Genomic DNA, 22,199 nt, shown 5'->3' with positions numbered 1-22,199 from the left:
ACTGCTAATCACCAGTTGTACAATCAAGCTCAGAGGGAGGTTTGCTCGGTTATTTTTTTTTCACTTTTGGAAGATGAAGCACTAAATTATGCATTCTGTAATTAGTTTGTAATTCTCACCACAGGCACCTGAAGAATGCTAATAGCGACTGAACACTAGGTGAAGAGGCAGCAGCACATTTGATATTCAAGGGCCATACAAAGAGTTCACTCAATGTGTTGGAACCATCCCAGTTTAGTCAGATGATAAGCAAGTACTAACGGCCGTTCCCATCAGCACCAAGATGGTGGCAGAGGAAGGCATAACTGGCCAAGGTCATCACCTAGGAAGTTCACTGCTTAGTTATTATCATTTTTATGACACTTTCAATAAGAAGGAGTTCAGGGAGAGAATTTTGTCAATTGTTCCCAGAAGTTATGAGGTTCCTCCTTCTTCAAGGTTCCTTTCTGCTAGCATCTACATTTTCCCCCGGACTTCTTCCCTTGGGGAGCAAGTCATAACCTTCTGGTATTTTAAGCATGAAGGAATACAGACCAGGTTGGAGACAAAACAGCCAAGTAGCTGCACTCTGGCCTACAACCAAGCAAGCAGTGGAACCATGTCCCCTGTGCCACCAGTGCTTATTCATTCAGTGGTTGTCAGGTCAGACCATCAGGAAGAGGAGTTGACGTTTTTTTATTAATTTTATTTTTGAGAGAGATGCAGAGAGAGAAACACCATAGTACTGCTCAGCTCTGGCTTATGGTGGGGCAGGGGATTGAACCTGGGACTTAGGAGCCTCAGGCATAACAGTCTGTTTGCATAGCCATTATGCTGTCTCCCCTGGTCACAGATGCAGAATGCTAATGATGGCATTGTTTGCAAAAGTGGCAGCAACTATTCCTTATTTACAACGTGGCTTTCCAGTCCCTCCCATCAGTTATCTATTTCCCAAACTCTTATGTTTGAGCTAAACTTGTAACTTGTTTAGACCAAGAGAATACAGCAGAAGTGCATTTCTACCAGTGCTGAATTTATGCCTTGTGAGACTGTATTTTTTTTCTTGGAATCTTAGTGAGTTTCCATGCTGGATAATGACAGCCATATTGTCCAGTCACCTGCCCCACTGCTCCAACCGTCAGTCACCCAACCTACTAACTTCTGAGCTAAACAGATGGTGGTTGTTCTAAACCAAATTTCAGAGTGGTCTGCTGAGCATCATAGAGAGATGTATCCTTTCCACAGCCCATTGTGGTGACAAATTTCTCTGGAAAGATGATGCCAAAGAAACAGAAAATAGATGGCACCTGAGAGATGAGTGCCAATACTAGTCAAAAGCTAGCTCTCGAATGAAAGGCGCCAGGAGGCTGGGTGGTGGTGCACTCGGTTAAGCACATATATCATCATGTGCAAGGACTCCGGTTTGAGCCCCCGCCCCCCACCTGCAGGGGGAATGCTTCACAAGCCATGAAGCAGGTCTGCAGGTGTTTCTCCATCTGTGACAGAAAACAGATGAACACAGAGTGCACAGTCTCCTGATTCACCCTATGTAGATATTTTAATCTGTGTGTCTGGTAGAGATTTGTATTTCCTCTGTGATACAGGGACACAGCCTAAGACTGCATTTCCTTTGTGCTTGCTCTCCTGGCGATTAAAACAGCAACTGTAGTTGCTGCCCTTCTTCCCCTCCACAATCCTAAACTAACAGGCCTGAGACAATGGTGCTAAAGGTAAAGGAGACTAGGGAGGAATCCAGCTGTCTCCGGACTGACACACGCCAGGCACTAGGCCTCCCCTCCTCTGCCCACACCAAGGCCACAGATAAGAAGCATGTACAGCAATTACATGAAAGATTGCCTTTGTCTGTTTCTGCCTACTTTGAAATAGTGAAATAAACTTGCTCTCTCTGCCCCTTTGGGGAGGGGGACAGCAGTTAAACTGTGGGGTTTTCCAAGGTGCAGGGAGAATTTCCCAGAGAGCTCTGGAGTCTCTTACACACCAGTGTAATAAAACTCCTCTCTTTCACCAAGAGCTGGCTCTAGTCTTGTGCTTTGGGGATCATTTCATTTTTTTTAATATTTATTTATTCCCTTTTGTTGCTCTTGTTGTTTTATTGTTGTAGTCATTATTGCTGTTACTGATGTCATTCTTGTTGGATAGGACAGAGAGAAATGGAGAGAGGAGGGGAAGACAGAGGAGGAGAGAAAGACAGACACCTGCAGACCTGCTTCACCGCCTGTGAAGCAACTCCCCTGCAGGTGGGGAGCCGGGGCTCGAACCAGGATCCTTATACCGGTCCTTGCGCTTCACGCCACGTGCCGTTTTGTCTCCAACCTGGTCTGTATTCCTTCATGCTTAAAATACCAGAAGGTTATGACTTGCTCCCCAAGGGAAGAAGTCCGGGGGAAAATGTAGATGCTAGCAGAAAGGAACCTTGAAGAAGGAGGAACCTCATAACTTCTGGGAACAATTGACAAAATTCTCTCCTCAATTCACTCCCTGAACTCCTTCTTATTGAAAGTGTCATAAAAATGATAATAACTAAGCAGTGAACTTCCTAGGTGATGACCTTGGCCAGTCATGCCTTCCTCTGCCACCATCTTGGTGCTGATGGGAACGGCCGTTAGTACTTGCTTATCATCTGACTAAACTGGGATGGTCCAGAAGTTCAGAACCTAATCCCAGTTCTGCCACTTAGCAGCAGTCTGTGTGAATAATTCACTTAGCATCTTTGAACTTCAGTCTATGAGCTATATATAATCAGCAGACTGTGAACTACTTGAGGTCAGAGGTTATGTTAATCCTCCACACCTATTGTAATTAAAATCTACAGACTTCTGTCAGCTTTGCAGGGGGGTAACAAACAGCAGGTTTATTACAACGCAGGCTTATTTAGGTACATAAAAACTGTGGTAGCTCCATAGGACCTTGTCCTCAACTTGAATTAACAACGGTAGAGAATGTTCCATCCTTCAAAGGGAGAATGGACAACATACTCTATGCTACACCTGAGGAAGATGGGTCCTGAAATTGGGGCAGCTTGGAATGTTCCTACTCATGACCACAGAATGTGAGCTCAGATCTAGAGGGATGCTGAGGTCACAGAGGCTCCTAAGCTGAATATGGGCCCCAGATCACATCAAATCAGTGGGGTTTACAATCAACAGTATTTATACACTTTGCATATTTGGGAGCTACTCTCTTCCCTGATCCAGCTTTCTGGTCTTTTTTCCAGCCATGACATCATCTCCACAGACAATAACTTGGATCCACCTGCACATCAGATTTCAGGCTCAGGGAAAAAAAAAAAACTAGCATAGTCACAGGCCCTATGGAATGTAACTAAAATATGCCTAGTAGCTATCTACAAAATGGAAACCGCCCCAACTCTTCATCTACACTATTCCAGTAGGCTCATGATTAGTCAACAATTTGTTTGGCTTTGTATGTTAACTCTCTTTTCAGCCACCAGGTTCTAGATGCTAACATGATGCCAACCAGACTTCCCTGGACAGACACCACCACCAATGTGTGCTGGAGCTCCAATTCTCCAGAACCCCACCCCACTAGGGAAAGAGAGAGGCAGGATGGGAGTATGAATCGACCTGCCAACACCCATGTTCAGCGGGGACACAATTACAGAAGCCAGACCTTCCACCTTTTGGATCCCACAATGACCTTGGGTCCATACTCCTAGACGGATAAAGAATAGGAAAGCTATCAGGGGAGGGGATGGGATACAGAGTTCTAGTGGTGGGAACTGTGTGGAGTTGTACCCCTCTTATCCTATTGTTTCCATTCTATAAATAAAATAAATAATATATATACATATATACATACATACATATATATATATACATATATATACATACCATGGTAGCAAAATTAACTAAGAGGGACAGATGGACTAGCTATGGCATGAGCCACAGGCCTTAAGCATCATTTACCAATGTTCAACTTCAACACATGCAGGGCCATGGGGAAACGGCAGCATCTGTCAGGTAGAAGGCAAGCAGGAAAAGAGAGTAATTTCCACCAGACATTTGTTTGAATAACTTCCTATACCCACAGTCCCTGGTGAATTGCATACAACTGTCATATACTCTTTTAATTTTAATGTATTTATTTATGTATTGGATAGAGACAGCCAGAAATCAAGAGGAAAGAGGGTGACAGAGAGGGAGAGACACAAAGAGACACCTGCAGCCCTGCTTCACCACTCGCAAAGCTTCCCCGTTTAAGTGGGGTTTGAAGGCTTGAACCTGGGTCCTCGTGCATTGTAACATGTGTGCTCAGCCAGGTGCACCATCACCTGGCCCCTGTCATATACTCTTGAGCTTGATGTCAGGCTGGCATCAGCTATATGATAATTACATTCATGTCCCACAATCCATTTTGTTCACCGTAAGTAAGACCAAGATTCCCAGCACACATCCATGGAAACTTGAACAATGCTTTCAACATACTAAGTGGTTAATATATATTTAAGTATTTGACTACTAAATTTTGAGAAAATAAAAGACCTACAGTTTATCAGCTTAAAATAAAAACTTGATGATGGCACCACCCATCCCTCAATTATCAAATCCCCAAGAATATGAGTCTCTCATTGTGATTTTCTCTCCCCACAGACAGGTTCTGGATGACAATACAAACACATTTCCCCTGGGCCATGTTAGCCACAGAGTAAAGGCTGAGCTAAGCCACTGATCCTCAAAAACCCCAGGGCAAGCTATCAAGGGAGGGGATGGGATATGAAGTTCTGGTGGTGGGAATTATGTGGAGTTGTACCCCTCTTATCCTATGGCTTTGTCAGTGTTTCCTTTTTATAAAATAAATAAAAAAAATAAATTATATTTTTAAAAAAAGAACCAGGGCATCAGAATCACATAAAGAGCTGGTTTCTGAAAGGTCCAGGTGACTGGGTCTCTCACAGAATCTGATTTGGAGGCAAGGCAGTGGCGCAGCAGGTTATGCATACATGTTACCATGTATAAGGACCTAGGTTTGAGCCCCCACTTCCCACCCGCAGGAGGGGAGCTTCATGAGTGGTGAAGCAAGTCTGCAGGTGTCCCTCTCTCTATCTCACTCCCTCTTCCTTCTCCACCCCTCAAAAAATTTCTCTCTGTCATATCAAATAAAAGAAGAAGAACACCCACACCTATGGACATTAATCTTTGACAAGGGGCCCAGACTATTACATGGGGAAAGCAGAGTCTCTTCAACAAATGGTGTTGGATTAAATGGGTTGAAACATGCAGAAGAATGAAACTGAACCACTGTATTTCACCAAATACAGAAGTAAATTCCAAGTGGATCAAGGATTTGGATGTTAGATCACAAACTATCAGATACTTAGAGGAAAATATTGGCAGAACTCTTTTCCGCATAAATTTTACATCTTCAATGAAACGAACCCAATTCCAAAGATGACTAAGGCAAGTATAAACCTATGGGACTACATCAAATTAAAAAGCTTCTTCACAGCAAAAGAAACCACTACCCAAACCAAGAGATCCCTCACAGAATGGGAGAAGATCTTTACATGCCATACATCAGACAAGAGTTTAATAACCAACATACATAAAGAGCTTGCCAAACTCAACAACAAGACAACAAATAACCCCATTCAAAAATGGGGAGAGGACATGGACAGAATATTCACCACAGAAGAGATCCAAAAGGCCTAGAAACACATGAAAAAATGCTCCAAGTCTCTGATTGTCAGAGAAATGCAAATAAAGACGACAATGAGATACCACTTCACTCCTGTGAGAATGTCATACATCAGAAAAAGTAACAGCAGCAAATGCTGGAAAGGGTGTAGGGTCAAAGAAACCCTCCTACACTGCTGGTGGGTATGTCAATGGGTCCAACCTCTGTGGAGAACAGTCTGGAGAACTCTCAGAAGGCTAGAAATGGACCTGCCCTATGATCCTGCAATTCCTCTCCTGGGGATATATCCTAAGGAGCCCAACACACCCATCCAAAAAGATCTGTGCACACATATGTTCTTGGCAGCACAATTTGTAATAGCCAAAACCTGGAAGCAACCCAGGTGTCGAACAACAGATGAGTGGCTGAGCAAGTTGTGGTATATATACACAGTGGAATACTACTCAGCTATAAAAAATGGTAAGTTCACCATTTTCAGCCGATCTTGGATGGACCTTGAAAAATTCATGTTAAGTGAAATAATTCAGAAACAGAAGGATGAATATGGGATGATCTCACTCTCAGGCAGAAGTTGAAAAACAAGATCAGAAAAGAAAACACAAGTAGAACCTGAAATGGAATTGGTGTATTGCACCAAAGTAAAAGCTGGTTTCCGCCCAGGAAGATCTACCTGCGAACAAGTCCTGGCCCTCTCAACTTACATTGAAAATGAATTCCAGAAGAATTTAAAGACGGGTGCTGTCTTTGTGGATCTCACAGCAGCCTATGACACGGTCTGGCACCGTGGTCTCCTGGTCAAGATCTCAAGATGCCTGCCTCCATGGGTGGCCAACACTATATCGTTTCTTCTCCAAAACAGAAGATTCCGGGTACATCTGGGTGACAAGTCTAGCAGATGGAGACTTGTCTCAAGTGGCCTCCCCCAGGGCTCTGTTCTGGCTCCGACGCTATTTAATATTTACATCAATGACCTCCCAGAAACTTCTTCAAGGAAGTTCATCTACGCCAATGACATCTGCTGTGCAACTCAGGCATCCAAGTTCGACATCCTCAAGGAAACACTCACGAAAGACATGTCTCTGATATCTGATGACTGTAAAAAATGGTGACTAATCCCTAGCACTGCAAAAATGGTATCATCTGTTTTCCATCTACACCATGCCTCGGCCTCACGTGAGCTTAATGTGCAGCTTAACGATACGAGAATCCGGCATGAAGCCCAGCCAGTCTATCTTGGCGTTACTCTCGATCGCACCCTGTCATTTCATGAACATCTCATAAAAACTGCAGCAAAGGTGGGCGCAAGGAATAACATCATTATAAGTCTGGCCAGCTCCTCATGGGGCGCGAGCTCTTCCACACTACGATCATCATCTCTGGCATTATGCTATTCCACTGCAGAATACTGTGCCCCAGTATGGTTCCGTAGCCCCCATGTCCACTTGGTCGATTCCAAATTATATTCCTCCATGAGGATCATTTCTGGAACCATGCGTTCCACCCCGGTTCCATGGCTGCCAGTTCTTAGCAACATCGCCCCCCCAGATATTCGTCAGGATGCGGCATCATCTAAGTTCATTTCCCACGTCTACGCTCGACCGGACCTACCAATATACGCGGATATCTTCGCCCACCCTGTCCAACGCTTGACGTCTCGTCACCCAATCTGGTCCCCTACACCTACACTGAACTTCTCTGTTCCAGACTCTTGGAAACAGAGCTGGCAGTCAGCTGAGGTAAAGAACAAACGCCTCATCACAGACCCCTGCAAGCGTCAACCCGGCTTTGACCTAGCACGTTATGATCGGGCCCTCCTCAGTCGCTATCGAACAGGCCATGGCCGGTGCGCCGCTATGTTCCATCGCTGGGGAGCCAGAGACGACCCGAACTGCCCCTGCGGCCACAGACAGACTATGACCCACACAGTCAACGACTGCCACCTCTCCAGATTCAAAGGAGGTCTCGAAACTTGACATCAGGCTCAACCTGACGCTGTTGACTGGCTACGGAAGAAGGGCAAACGCTACAAGAAGAACCAAAGTAAAAGACTCTGGGGTGGGTGGGGAGAATACAGGTCCAAGAGGATGACAGAGGACCTAGTGGGGGTTCTACTGTTATATGGGAAACTGGGGAATGTTATCTATGTACAAACTATTGTATTTGCTGTTGAAAGTAAAACATTAATTCCCCAATAAAGAAATTTAAAAAAGAAGAAGAAGACAAAGAAGAAGAAGAAGAAGAAGAGTCTGCGGGCCAGGAGGCAGTATAGTGTATAAGGCATTGGACTCTCAAGCATGAGGTCCTGAGTTCAGTCCTTGACAGCACATGTACCAGAATGATACCTGGTTCCTTTTCTCTCTCTCTCCTCCTATTATTTCTCTAAATAAATAAATAAAATCTTTATAAAAAATTAAAAAGAAGAATCTGCATTAAAAGGATTCAATTGAGCTTTGCTTTTTAAGCCAATCTCTCCAAATTATTTTGATGTAGATGATCTTTAGTTATAAGATGGAAAAGGCCGCCCTGGTCTCCAAAGGCTTATATTTCATCTGGATTCTTCTCTCCCATCTGCCTTGCTGAATGATGTCATCCCCATTCCAAGTCATCCAACCCATGCCCAAGATGTCAAAACACCTAGCCATTCCTACAGAGGGAAAAGAGATCTGGGGTCTCTATAGGTAGCTGGGGCTTGCCCCTAAATATTAACCCAGAGCTCAAGGAGACAGCGTTGATATAATGTATCATGGAGATAAAACACCTGGGAATTTATGACTCAGAACCATATTTTTTTAATCTTGGAAGTTCTTAGAAAAAAAAATTATCTTTTGAAGCATTGTTTCCCTCCATAACAAAGAGGAGCATGCATCTAAGACCGTTGTTATAGAAACTGCCTTTTTGTGAGTGGATAATAAAGAAGCACCATGCACTTGATGGGTTGTAGCCTGTATTTGGTCTCGGTTGACGGCCATTCAGATGTGTTTCTAGCCGTGGAGACTTGGGCCAGGTGCCCTCTAGAACTCTCTTCTTCCCAGTGACAGGTCTTGGGTCTCCTTTATTTTATAGGTTCTGCTGAAATATGAGAGGGTGGCACTTCTTAATGAGGGTGGCAGGAGACAGATACCCTGACTGAGTCCAGGTGATCTATCTGTGAGGACTCGGTTCCAGTCCCGGCACCACATGGGAACACCACGGACAGCACTAGGAACACAGAGGGGTGAGGGACACTGCTCCCTGAATGGTTGGAGCAGTGTCTCTCCTCTCTGTATCTGTCTCATTCTCAACCTCACCTCACCCAGAATTTTTTCTTTCTTTAAAAAAATCAACCTGGGAGACTGTGTGTGAGATTCCAGCACCACAAAAATAAAAAGTATGTGTAAGCTTGCTGTAAATCTCATCATCCTGAAAAAAAGATTCTACAGAGAGTCCTGAATCAAAACTGGAAGTACCTTGTGACATATAGAAATAAGAATAAGAAATAGCTACATTGAAGGAACAAGTGTACCCTATGTCCATAACTGGTTTATTCACAATAGCCAAGGACTGAAAACAATATAAATGCCCACTGATGAATTACTGAATAAACAAGTTAGAGAGTATATACTCAGAGGAATATTAATCTGACAACAAAAGATGTTACTGTACCCTTCGGAGTAAAATAGGTGAAACTGGAGGTTTCATCTTTCATGCTTTGTGAAGTAAGTAAACAGGTGAAAGACAGCTACCAGATGGTTTTACTCTTATTATGACATATAAATAACTGAAACACATGAACTTTCAAAAAAAATTAGCCAATCTTTTCTAAGACTTTGTGAGAACTATAGTGGTTATCCTGGGGTGGGGAGAGGAGGTGAGGTGGGGGGGGCAGTACCAAACTCTGGTGGTGGCCGTGATGTGGAACTATGCCCATGTGTCTTAAACTCTGGTGGTGGCCGTGATGTGGAACTATGCCCATGTGTCTTAAAATCTTGTAGACTTGTCAAAATCTTGGCATCACTTGTGAAGCATCCTCAATGCAGGTGGGGAGTGGGGACTCGAACCCCGATCCTTGCGCTTAGTACTATATGCGCGCTTAACCAGGTACACCACCACCTGGCCACCACAATTTTCTTTTAGCTACTAAAAGAAAGAGCTACTGAAAACTGGCACGTTTGAGTGAGAATAAATTTTAATAAGTAAGCAGCTTTCTGCATGCATCAAATCTGCTCTTGAGAGACATTATTCCTAACTTAAAGGCAATAAAAGAAAATGACCCACATGCTAAATGTCTTCTCACTACCAAAATTAGATTAAGTGACTGGTGCAAATCAGTGGTCTGCCACTCACTCAGAATTGCTCATACTAAAAATAAGATGCTGGACCCGGCAGCAGCATACCCAGTAGAGTGCATGCATTACCACACACAAGGACCCAGGCTCAAGCCCCCAGCCCCGACCTGTGGGGGGAGGGGAGCTTCATGAACAGTGGAGTAGTGCTGCATTTGTCTTTCTTTCTCATTCTCCCCCCTCCCTCTCTATCTCTCTCTGTCTCTATCAAGAAAAAGAAAGAAAAAAATAACTAAAATACTGCCATAGCAATGGATTCATGTACAGGCACCAGCAATAACACTGTCAGGAGTTAATTTTTTTAATTAAAAAATAAAAATAAGGTGTTAGGGTGGGCCTTATCCCCCCAGTTTATATCAGCTTAAATATCTAGATATAAATAGGTGGAATGCATTTACTTATGCATAATAACAACACCCAAAGTGACTTAAATTAGATTCTTATCCATTATCTCAGATAACTGGGGAAAAATCAATGAGGAAATCAGATATGGCTTGATCAGGGCTCCAATGGTATTCCAGAATCCTTCCTGTACTCTGTATTTCTTGGCTCTGTCCTCTAGACTTTGAACCCCATGACAGCAACATAACCACAATAGCATAAAGAACTACACTGTCTTCTATCCAAATTCAGTGAAAGAATACTTCTATTACCCTGTATGTTGTAACAATAATCAAAAGATACCTACTTAACTTAATAATGAATCTATGACCCAATGCAGAGTCATCCTGGTAGCCAGAGGCATGTGATGAGTTGTTTGACTTGGTAACAGGAAACTGAGTAACTCTGGAGAAGAGGTGACATCTTACCAATAAGAAAGGGAAGGTGACAGCTCCCCTCTACCCCCCGCCCCGCCACCAAAAAAAAGTTACTAGTAAACTTGAGGTGTTCAGGCAAGAGATGCCAAAATCAAAGTTAAGAAATTTGATCTTGGGACTTGATTAGATGCACTATGTAACACTAATAGCCTGTCTTTTAAAATGTATCACTCCTAATAGGTTCATGGGGTCATACAAGGCAGTAGTCTCATAAAAATTCAATAAAAAGAATCAGTTATAATAATTAACTTGGTATCTGGATCATTTCCAAAGGCTTTTCACACACTGGGGAGACTACTTTTTTTTAAATCAAAAAACCTTGTATGTCCTGGAACTGAAAAAAAAACAAGAATTAACCCCAAGCAAATACAACCCAGGCTACAGCATTGGGTCCTTTTAGAAGGTCACCTAATTTGGACGTGTGTGTGTGTGTGTGTGTGTGTGTGTGTGTGTGTGTGTGTGTGTGTGTGTATGTATGTGTGTCCTACTCTGGAAATGACTTTGTAGACATCAAGAAAATCCAATAAAAAGCATAAGTCCAGTCTCTCTCAATTAGGCATCAAAATATGAGGAATCTACAGCTGGAAGAAAATTGACAAAAAATGTCAAATTAGAATTCACAAGAACCAATAGGATGGAATGCAGGATTGAGAAGCTTTAATTAGGTGGTCTGGGAAGTGGCGCAACGGATAAAGGGTTGGACTCTCCAGCATGGGGTCCTGAGTTCAGTCCCCAGCAGCACATGTACCAGAGTGATGTCTGGTCCTTTCTCTCTCCTCCTATCCCTCTCATAAATAAAAAAATAAATAAATAAATAAATGTTTTTTAAAAGCTTTAATTAATAGCCAGTATTCTCTGTCTCCACTGTTCATGTCCCTGTAGTGTCTGGAGTAACAGTAAGGTTTGGAACTAAGGGGGAGAGGGGCCTATTTACCTTTGCAGGTCTGAGCATGAAGCCATCAAAATCCACAAGCAGGGAAACGCAACCATAGTCAAATATCCCCCTCTGCTTTAGGTTTTTACTAGAAAAGTGTGCAGGTTTTATGTTCATAATTACACTATAATAATTGGGGTCTAGGAGGTGGTACAGTGGATAAAGCATTGGACTCTTGAGCATGAAGTTCTGAGTTCAGTCCCCAGCAGTGCATGTACCAGAGTGATACTAAGACCTTCTTCTCCTATATCTCATTAATAAATATACTATCTTTTTAAAAAGACTTTTAAAAAATATAGAAGCAACTTAAATGCCTGTTGACAGATAACAGGATAAAGAAGTTGTGGAAGATATACTCAATGAAATACTACTTGGCAATTAAAATATTATGTCCTTTGAGGCAAAATGACTGGAACAGGCAGTTAATTGTGCTTATTGAAGTTAGTAAGGAAATAAAGGACAACCACCAGATGGTTTCATTCATCTGTGGAATAAGGAAAATTGAAACACATAGGCTTTCAAACAAAATATTATAGCCAACTTGTCTCTAAGACCTTGAGAGAACTATATGGTCATTATCCTTGGGGCGTGGGTGGTGGAGGGGCACGGAACACTGGTCATGGACATGGTAAGGAACTCGACCCTATCTTGTAAATCACTGATAAATAACTCATAACAATTTAAACAAAGAATGTTATCCGGCCAGATGGTGGCACACCTGGTTGAGTGTACATGTTACAGTGCACAAGGACCTGGATTCAAGCCCCTGGTCCTCACCTGCAGGGGAAAGCTGTGCAAGTGGTGAAGCAGGGCTGCAGGTGTCTCTCTGTCTCTTTACCTCTCTATCAGCCCCTTCCCTCTCAATTTCTGGCTGTCTCTATCCAATAAATAAAGATAATAATAATAATAAAAAGAATGTTAGCAACCAAAAAGAAGGAAGGAGAGAGAGAGAGACAAAGAAAGAGAGAAAGGAAGGATGAAAGAAGGAAGGAAGGAATAAAAGAAGAAAAGAAGGCCCCACCTGCAGGGGAGTCAGTTCACAGGCGGTGAAGCAGGTCTGCAGGTGTCTGTCTTTCTCTCCTCCTCTGTCCTCCCCTCCTCTCTCCATTTCTCTCTGTCCTATCCGACAATGATGACATGAGTAACAACAACAATAATAACTACAACAACAATTAAAAAATCAAAAGTAACAAAAGGGAAAATAAATAAATAAATATTTTTAAAAGGAAGAAGGAAGGAAGGAAGGAAGGAAGGAAGGAAGGAAGGAAGGAAGGAAGGAACAATAGAGAAAGAAAAAGTTAGTGGGTTAGCTAATGGGTCTTCCAACTAGCAGTTACATCACACACAGCAGGAATGACATCTTGTGTAACTCTATTTCAGCTTGCTTAAATATATGCACTACCTGCCATGGTGGCAAAAAAAGAAACTTCAGAGGTTCGCAAAAGGGGAGAAATCTAGGCCGTGTTTGAGGTAGTGTCAGTTTCAAATGCGCAGCTAGGCAGGGTGGCCACTGTGCAGATGGCATGGGACTCACGAATGTAGAGTTAATCTGGCCGCTCTCCCACAATTCCAGATACGCAAGTGCTCTTCTCATGCACAAGCAATGCCTCAGTGACTTAAAGCTGCTGGTGGCAACCTTGCCAAGCTAATCAAGTCATAATGTTGAATATGCTGTGATTTACTCTGCCATTGATATTTTCCTTTGTGGAGAATTTAAATATAAATGCAGAGCATTTGCAAGCTGAGGGCAAACGTACTGTGGATAGAGCTTACCTCACAAGAGCATCAGAAGGGGTTCTGTCTGTCTGTTTCTGTGATTTTTTTTTTTGCCACCAGAGTGATCACTGGTGGTTGGTTCATGCGTGAGAAATCTACTGATGCCCGTGACTTTTTTTTTTATAGGATTGAAAGGGAAGGGGGGAGATGGTGAGGGAGAGAAAGATCTGCAGCACTGCTTTGCTACCCATGAAGCTTCTCCCTTTCAGGTAGGGACCTGGGGCTGGAATGCTCCTCCCTGAGAATGGTAATATGTGTGCTCTACTGAGTCTGCCACCACCTGGCCCTCATGTTTTTGTTTTCCTGTCCTGTATGTGGAAAAGAAAGAACTAGAGAAAGAGGACATAAACTTGGCATCTGTCCTGTATGTGGAAAAGAAAGGATTAGATAAAAAGGATATAAACTTGGCATCTGAAAACGTAATACTTTGTACTAGCAGATTATGAGCAAGATGTACAGAGGGGAACACACAGAAAAATGTGCACAATATGTCTTGGTTGGCTTAAAGTGCATTGATACGTTAATTGTAAAAAAATCATTTTTCAGGGACATGGACTACAACGTAATGTGTAGAATACATACCTTGGCAGATCTTAGACCCTGGGTTTAATCCCCATCACCAGCACCATGGACAGCACCACAGAGTTCCCTGGATGATAGAGCAGTATTGTAGTTGCTCTCCTCTCACTGTCAAAATTAGGCAGTGAAAAATGATCTGTTGGGTTGTGGAAATACTGTAGTTCAACAGACCTTTTATGCCTGAGGTTCAGAAGTCCCAGGTTCAGTCCTTGGCATTACCATGAGCCAGAGCTGAGTAGTACTCTGGTAAAAAGAAAATAATAACAGAGAGAAAAAGGAGAAGGAGGAGAGGGAGACTTTTGCATGACGGATGGTGACTCAGTGGAAGAACTGTAGGACTTACAAGCACAAGATATAGGTTCAGATCTTCAGCACTGCATATACCAGTGTGGTGCTCTGATTCTTTCTCACTTGTTAAGTGAGTGAATAAAGATTTTTAATTGAACAAGGAGGCAGCTCAGTGGTGTCATGTATGCACAAGGCCCTGGGTTCATTCCCAGCACATTAAAAAATATCATTTTCCAAATCTGACATCATCAAATGTGACCCACAGGCCAAATGCATGGGCCACCTATTTTTATAAGTAGAGCTGGATTGGAACTCACACTGTAATGCCAGAGGTGAAACAAACTGTAGTGCCTGCAACTAAAATATCTATTTACCCACCTCTGGGGGAATAACAAAAGGAAAAGAAGGCAGAGAGATATTCTTCCACTCCCTATCCTGGAAGTTAAAAGCAAATGGCCATCCTGATCCCCTTACTTTAACGTGAGCAGGCCACAGTTCTTGGAGATGATCACCAGACCATTTGTGAGTGGGGTGGAGGGGAAAGTACACCTTCCCTGTGTTGTCTTACTTACACAGCTAATGCTACCTAGCATCCATAGAGAGTATAGCTACAAGAATTCTAAACAAGCATCCCAGGAGGTGGCACAGTGACTGGAGCTTTGGACTTAAAAGCATGAGGTCCTGAGTGTGATCCCTGCTATCACATATGCCAAAGTGATGCTCTAGTATCCTCTCTCTCTCTTCCTCTCTCTCTCTCTCTCTCTCTCTCTCTCTCTCTCACACACACACACACACACACACACACACACACACACAGACTCTCTCTGTGTGTCAATGAATAGATCCTTTAAAAAAAACTTTCATAAAGCCTTTGGTCATATTTACAAAACTCCAAGTATACTCTTTAAAAAGAATTAAAATAACAGGATCTTAGAGCAGATCTTGCTAATTCAGAGCCAAGATCATGGTACCCCGGTTGGGAGAAATTAAGCTTCCTGGCCTCCCTAGCAAGCTGTCTCGTTGTGAGCTACTTGGTCCATGTGCATGCCTCATCACTGTTTACTTCCTCCACATGAAGAATATAGCCCTGTTGCTTACAAAAGCTGGGCCCCATTCCTTCTGAACATCTTGCAAACTGCTGAACAAAGCAAAGCTGAACAGAACTCCAAGTGTCTTAATGACCCCACGCCCTGTAGGTGCAGGACCCTTCATGCAGTCAGCGCCCTCCTCCCAGGCTGAAATCAGACCAAGATGTCCCGCCTTAGTCCACCGAATGCCCTCCTGCCCTTTCTAAGCCCTCCTCATCCAGTGAAGGTACAGATGAAATTCCATTTCCTTAAAGAAGCCTTCCTGGGCTACTCAAGCCTTCATTGATCTTCCCTCCTCCACTGAAACTTCCCAAGCAAGTACTGATTGTACCATAATTGCTATATTTAATCACAGGACTGTCCTGGATTCCTGAAGGTTTTTTCTTTTTAATATGAGGGCATTCTCCAAAACACAGAACTTACTAGCAAAGGTTTCTCAAGTAAGGGATCAGATTCCAGGTTTGTGCAATGATCTAATGATAAGTTATTTTCATCGGGAGTCCTGAAGTTTCTTATGAGGACAATGGCCCCTGAAATACCATAAGTCCAGAAGGAAGCCCCCAGCTGGTGTTCCCTGATAGGCCCCAAGCTTCCTGTGGGTCCCAGCACCCCCACGACACACCCACATTTTCCCTGCTTCTCACACTCCCAGATCAAACTTTCTAGAGTGAACTTTTGAACTTTTGCCTTCTACCCACTAGCCTGGGAGCTGCTTGGTTTTTTGTTTTGTTTTGTTTTGTTTTGTTTTGTTTTGTTTTTGTTTTTCAAATCTTATTCAGATCCAGATCTCTCTAGCATTAAGCTTCAGTCTGCCTGGGCTAGGCATGTCCTTAGTTGGACTTGTCCTTAGGAGACACTCCCCAGGAGCTAGCTACTCTAGGCTCCTCATAATAGATCACCTTGGTTCACCTGGCATCTGTGGCCTGTTCAGTAGCTCTCTGCTACCCTCTCCTGGCAATTGGTGGCATTCTGTCAGCTCTTTCAAAGAACACAACCAAATTGCCTTAGCACTGCAAATTCCAGCCAAATCTTGTGGGTTGGGCACGCCTGCTGGTAAATGATCATCACTTCATCACTATCCCATGAAACATATTTCTAAGTCTAGAGATTGTTTCTTTACCACTCACCCATCTTATCTTCAACCATTCAAATCAGCTAGCCCTGTCTTTCATGGATACTAATAAACCTATATAACATTCTACTAAAAAGCCAGGCGTCTTTAGTAGACTTTTTTTTCCTATTTCAGAATGGGAAATGGTGTGACTGGAAAAGTAACGCAAGTGGTAGCACAAGAAACTTGCCTGCCTGAGATTCCTGGCTCAACTCCTAGTACCACACGTACTGACAGTGGTATTGTTTTTTTTTTCCTAACATGAAACCTCTCTCTTTAATTTTTTAATTATCTTTATTTGTTTATTGGCTAGAAACAGACAGAAATCTAGAGGAAAGGGGGTGACAGAGAGAGAGAGAGAGATAGATAGAAACACCTGTAGCACTACTTCAGCACTCACAAAGCTTTCCCTCTGTAGGTGTGGACCAGGGGCTCGAACACAGGTCCTTGTGCATTGTAATATGTGCACTCAACCAGGTGCACCACCACCTGGCCCCTCTCCCTCTTTCTCTGTCTGTCTGTCTCTGTCTCAGTATATGTATGAAATATTAGACCTAACTCCTGTTATTATATGAAGAAATAGAATGAGCAGTTTAAAAATCTCAAAACTTGGGGGTCGGGCAGTAGCACAGTGGGTTAAACATACATGGCACGAAGCACAAGGACTGGCCTAAGGATCCCGATTCAAGCCCCCCAGATCCCCACCTGCAGGTGTCTATCTTTCTCTCCTCCTCTGTCTACCCCACCTCTCTCAATTTCTCTCTGACCTATCCAACAACAATGACATCAATAACAACAATAATAACCACAACAATAGCAACAAAAGAGAAAAAATAGCCTCCAGGAGCAGTGGATTTGTGGTGCAGGCACAGAGCCCCAGTAATAACTCTGGAGGCAAAAAAAAAAAAAACCCTCAAAACTCAGTATATGTAAGAATTCCCCTGTTAGGCTTGTGAAAAATTAATATTCCTAGAGTCGGTGAGATAACTCCACATGTTAAGAGAAATAATTTGCATGCCTGAGGCTCCAGAGGTCAAATGTTCAGTCCCCAGCACAACCTGATGCCAGAAATAAGCAGTGCTCGGGCCTCTCTCCTCTTCCTCTATTCCTCCTCCTCCTCCCTTCTCTTTTTCTCATAATAAGTAAATCTTTATTTTTAATTTAAAATTAGTAGTATCAGCCCTAGAACTCTAATTTTCCAGGGACTGATCAAAAATTGATATCTCTCATTAGCATCAGGCAATTTATTTCAGTCCTTGCCTCAGTCCAAACTCCACTCCCTGGGGTTCAGAGATGGAGCAGCAGCCTGACTTGGGTACAAAGGGGCTTCTATGAAGAAGCATCTTTTAAAAGCACAGTAGTCATGATCTTCTCCTGGCTTTGTGATGAGCCTGGTAGCCTGAATGTGGCTGGCCCCACCTCCTGCTCTAAGAGTGAGGCTGTAATCTAATAACCTTTTACATAATTTATCACGCTCAATGCCACAGCGCACAGAGATGATAGAATCACAGAGTCAGCAACTATTTCAGCAGCGGGAAACAAGTAGCAGCTATTTCGAGTGTCCTGCAATGTCCTTGCCTCAGCCTGAAGAGGGGACTCAGGAAGCTGTGGGATGTGATTTGCCTACTCACACAAAAGCTTATCAGGATAATGGGGTTCCCTGGCTTTGTCAGCTCAAACAGTAAGGACACAGAGCTTCCCACCTGCTTCAGTGGTGGCTGGAAATGGACTCTGACTACATTTCCCACTGAGGGCTTTGGTAGTGGGGCTTTTTCAACTTCTAATGTGTCTTTGAATCACAGTAGAGAGGAGCTTGTTAAAAAATGCAGGTTCTGGTTCAGTGGGGCTAGAGAGTGGAGCATTAGATTCTCAATCTTTAAAGATAGTCTATTTATTCTATTCTCCTTAGAGATAAATGGTAGATATAAGATAGACAGATAGATAGATAGATAGATAGATAGATAGATAGATAGATAGATAGACAGACAGGCAGACGGATGCACTGAGAGAACAGAACACTGCTCAGCTCTGGTTTATGGTGGTGCTGGAGATTTAACCTGAGACCTCTGAGCCTTGGGTGTGAGAGCCTTTTCCATGGCCTCAATGCTATCTCCTCAGCCCAATCCTACATTTTTTAAAGATTTATTTATTTATTTAGAAAGAGAAAGTCCAGAACACAACTCTGCCCAGGATATGTATGGTCTAGGGCTGGAACCCAAGGCCTCACACACAGTAGTGTATGCTTCACCAGACAAGTGGTCTCCTAGTCCTCCTAGCCTTTCTGGGCCATCTTCCTTCCCTGCCTGCAGTCTGTCCCAAGCTCCAGTTACTAATACACTGGGGGAAGGTAAAGGTGACATAACAGAAGCAGAGAGTTTTGGCACTGCTGGCTTTGAAGGGGGTGGCAAGGGCCATGAGCCAAGGAATGCAACTCTTGAATCCAAGTAAGACATGGAGACAGGTTCTCCTCTGGAGCCATGGGGGGGGGGGGTGATGATCTAGCCAGCCCACATCTTGCCTTTAGCCCAGTGAAACTGACTGCACTTCTGACCTCTGGGGCTGTGAAAGAATAACACAGATTGTTATTTGACTGATGTGCCATTGAAATGTTCATATTTTATTATGTTCCCAACACAACTGTCTCTTTTTTCCACCCAGGTTATCACTGGGGCTCTGTTCCTGCATGACTCTACCATGCCTGATGGACTCTCTCTCAATAGAGAGGGAGATGGTGAGGGGAAGGGGGAGGGGGAGGGGGAGGGAGAGGAAAAGACAGAGAGAGAGAGAGAGATCTGCTTCACCACCCCTGAGCCTTCTTCCTTTGCAAATGCTCTCATGTGGTGACTGGAGCCTCAAGCCCAGTTCTCCTTCATGGTGTACTCTCTACAAGGTGAACTACTTTCTGTTCACAAGATTGTCCCTTTTTTCTCACTCACTAGATTGCAGATTCCCTAAGGACCTTGAATGAATGAATCTGAGCTGCCTCTCCCTCTCTTCTGATGCCTGAGTACAATCCACTGAGCTGCTTGTCACTCTTGTTTACCCAAAATTCTTCAGAGGAGATGGAACTGGAGTCTCAGAGATGAACTCAAGCAAAACCACTTCCCATTTACCACTAATTAAACAACATGAAGTAAAGGTAACCTCTTGCTCTTAAATGCCACAAGTCATTCTTGGAGAAGGAGAGGGGATTTTGTCCATCACAGATGAAGAAACTAAATCTTAGTGGTGACATGGCCTGTCCAAGGTCACAGACTCAGCATTCTTCTTCAAATCTATGTAACCAAAGAGTCTGTGCTAGAGAGTACCAGTGACTCACAGAAATACAAGTTCCCAGGTCCCAGACCGACAGATGTTCTGGACCTATGATTTAGTGAACCCTGCCATGGAATTCTGACATGAGAACCACCATCCTCTGCCATGCTGCTCAGTTAAACGAGAGGCTAAAAAGTATACACAGAAAGTAAACGAGAGGCTAAAAGGTATGACACAGAAAGTTCGGAGCCAGGAGAAAAGTTTTTTTATAAAAGGGAAATTTGAGAGAAAGCCAAAAAGAACTACCATCCATTTCCCCACACTCACTCCTGTTAAACAACAACAACAAAATCCAACTGCACTCGTTTTTGAAGATACACTTTGATCACTCTGTGATTTATGATGTGGGCAACACTCTATCTAGCAAGGAGAGAGGTGCCAGCTATAAAGAGCTGTACACAGTGAAGGGTTTGTGCAGGAAGAAAGAGGGTAGGAGACAGGAAGAGGAAGTGATACCAGATTTAGCTAGCCTGCCATGCAGGAAAATAGAAAGGAAAATAAATTATGACAGATGATCTCATCTTCTTTTGGCAAACGGGAAATATTACCTTGTGGGTACAGATAAGAAAATCCCACACTGACCAGCTAAGACTCCCCTCCCATTAGAGGGGGCACTTGAACCCACACTTAGATTAGGGATTGATTATGATGGGTTTAGCACAAGCACCTCCACTGGGAGCCTCCCTTATTATTCACCCCTCCTCACAGCCCTCAGAACGCTGTGGAGTAGGTACCTGGAGACCTCACCAGGAAAGCAGCTCTAGGGGAAAGTCATGAGCTATATTGATGCATCAAGAGGAAAAAAAAAAAAAAAGCAATATTACCTTGTGAAAGGGTATAGCTAAGCAGATGTTCTTCCTCCTGCCATTCCCTGCACAAGCCTTAAGTCCCAGTCTGAGGGCAAGATGGTTTTTAGAGACATGAGTTTGCCATCTTCTCAGGTAGCTAGCACTTGAAATAAACCTGTCTTTCTCCCATCAATTGCTGTCTCTTGACTTCCAGACAAGAGCACTGAAACTTAGCATACAGGAATAGGGAGAGGCATTATTTTATAGTTACTACATCATATGAAAAGTTACAGATAAAAAAGGCAACGCTGGCCATCTTAGACAGATTTAATATACTTGAGGGCAGAGGATGTAATATAAATTTAGTACAAAATTTATGGGAAACAGCCTCTAAAGAGAAAGTGAAGTTTGAGGTGTTCATGGAGGTGTTCATTAAATCAAGGAGGTAGAGGAAAATAGGCCACACAGAAAACTCACGCATCTGCACAATTTCTCCACTTTGTGTGGGGTTAATTTTTTTCTGCAATTAAAAAGAACTTAAAAACAGAAAATAAACTCACATTTCTTGGATGAGATATGAAAAAGAAGAGTCGAGCATTTCAGCTGGCCAAGGGCATCTGTAGAAACAAGAATAAGTTCAGAAGCTTTCAGCAATTTGTAATATCACTACCACTCCATGCTTTAATCTCAAGATGTGAATGAGAGTCTATCTCTTTTGTACACTCTAAAATGCTAGCAAAAGAACATATTGATTCCAGGAAGGAAGAACTCCATATACTTTATGGATTGCCATCCAGTATTTAAGTGGCACCCATATCACTAACAACAATTTATCATCTATCTAAAATCCAAATCCAACTGAGGTGCTGAATTTAGTAACTCTCTCAATAGTCTATTATCTAATCAGAATTCAACAGAGGGATCCAAGTATAGTTTCTACCTCATTCCATGTTGCCTTCCCTTCTCACTGGTCCTTTTTATTTTAATTTTTTTAATATCTATTTATTCCCTTCTGTTGCCCTTGTTTCTTATTGTTGTAGTTACTATTGTTGTTGTTAATGAGATTGTCTTGTTGGATAAGGACACAGAGAAATGGAGAGAGGAGGGGAAGACAGAGAGGGGAAGACAGAAAGACAAGACACCTGCAGACCTGCTTCACCGCTTGTGAAGCAACTCCTCTGCAGGTGGGGAGCCGGGGGCTTGAACTGGGATCCTTATTCTGGTCCTTGCGCTTTTCACCACCTGCGCTTAACCCACTGCGCTACTGCCTGACTCCCCTCTCTGGTCCTTTCATCTCTTTCTCTCCCTTTTCTTTTTGAACCAGAGCACTGCTCAGCTCTAGCTTATGATGGTGTGGGGGAGGACTGAACTGAGACTTTGGAGGCTCAGACATGACAGTCTTTTTGCATAACCATTATTCTGTCTACCCCTACCCATCCTTCTATTTCTTTCCTTTTCCTTCCCAATATATTTCTGCCCTTTTTCTCTCCTGGGATCTGTGTCACATGGCTCCTTCCCTGCACAG

The 22,199-nt window shown here is 43.2% G+C and overlaps 1 protein-coding gene across 1 annotated transcript in view; it reads right to left on the bottom strand.

Moving 5' to 3' along the window:
• Window positions 1-21,286, bottom strand: part of CPNE4 (copine 4) — a 732,756-nt gene extending 711,470 nt beyond the window's left edge. The window contains exon 1 of the mRNA XM_060180243.1: window positions 21,235-21,286. The gene's annotated coding sequence lies outside the window, so the exon portion shown is untranslated. The remainder of the gene's footprint in view (window positions 1-21,234) is intronic.
• Between the last annotated feature and the right edge of the window lie 913 nt (window positions 21,287-22,199).

This window comes from Erinaceus europaeus, chromosome 21 (genome assembly GCF_950295315.1).
Source record: "Erinaceus europaeus chromosome 21, mEriEur2.1, whole genome shotgun sequence".
Classification (NCBI taxonomy): domain Eukaryota; kingdom Metazoa; phylum Chordata; class Mammalia; order Eulipotyphla; family Erinaceidae; genus Erinaceus; species Erinaceus europaeus.
This window is presented reverse-complemented; position numbering and strand designations above follow the sequence as displayed.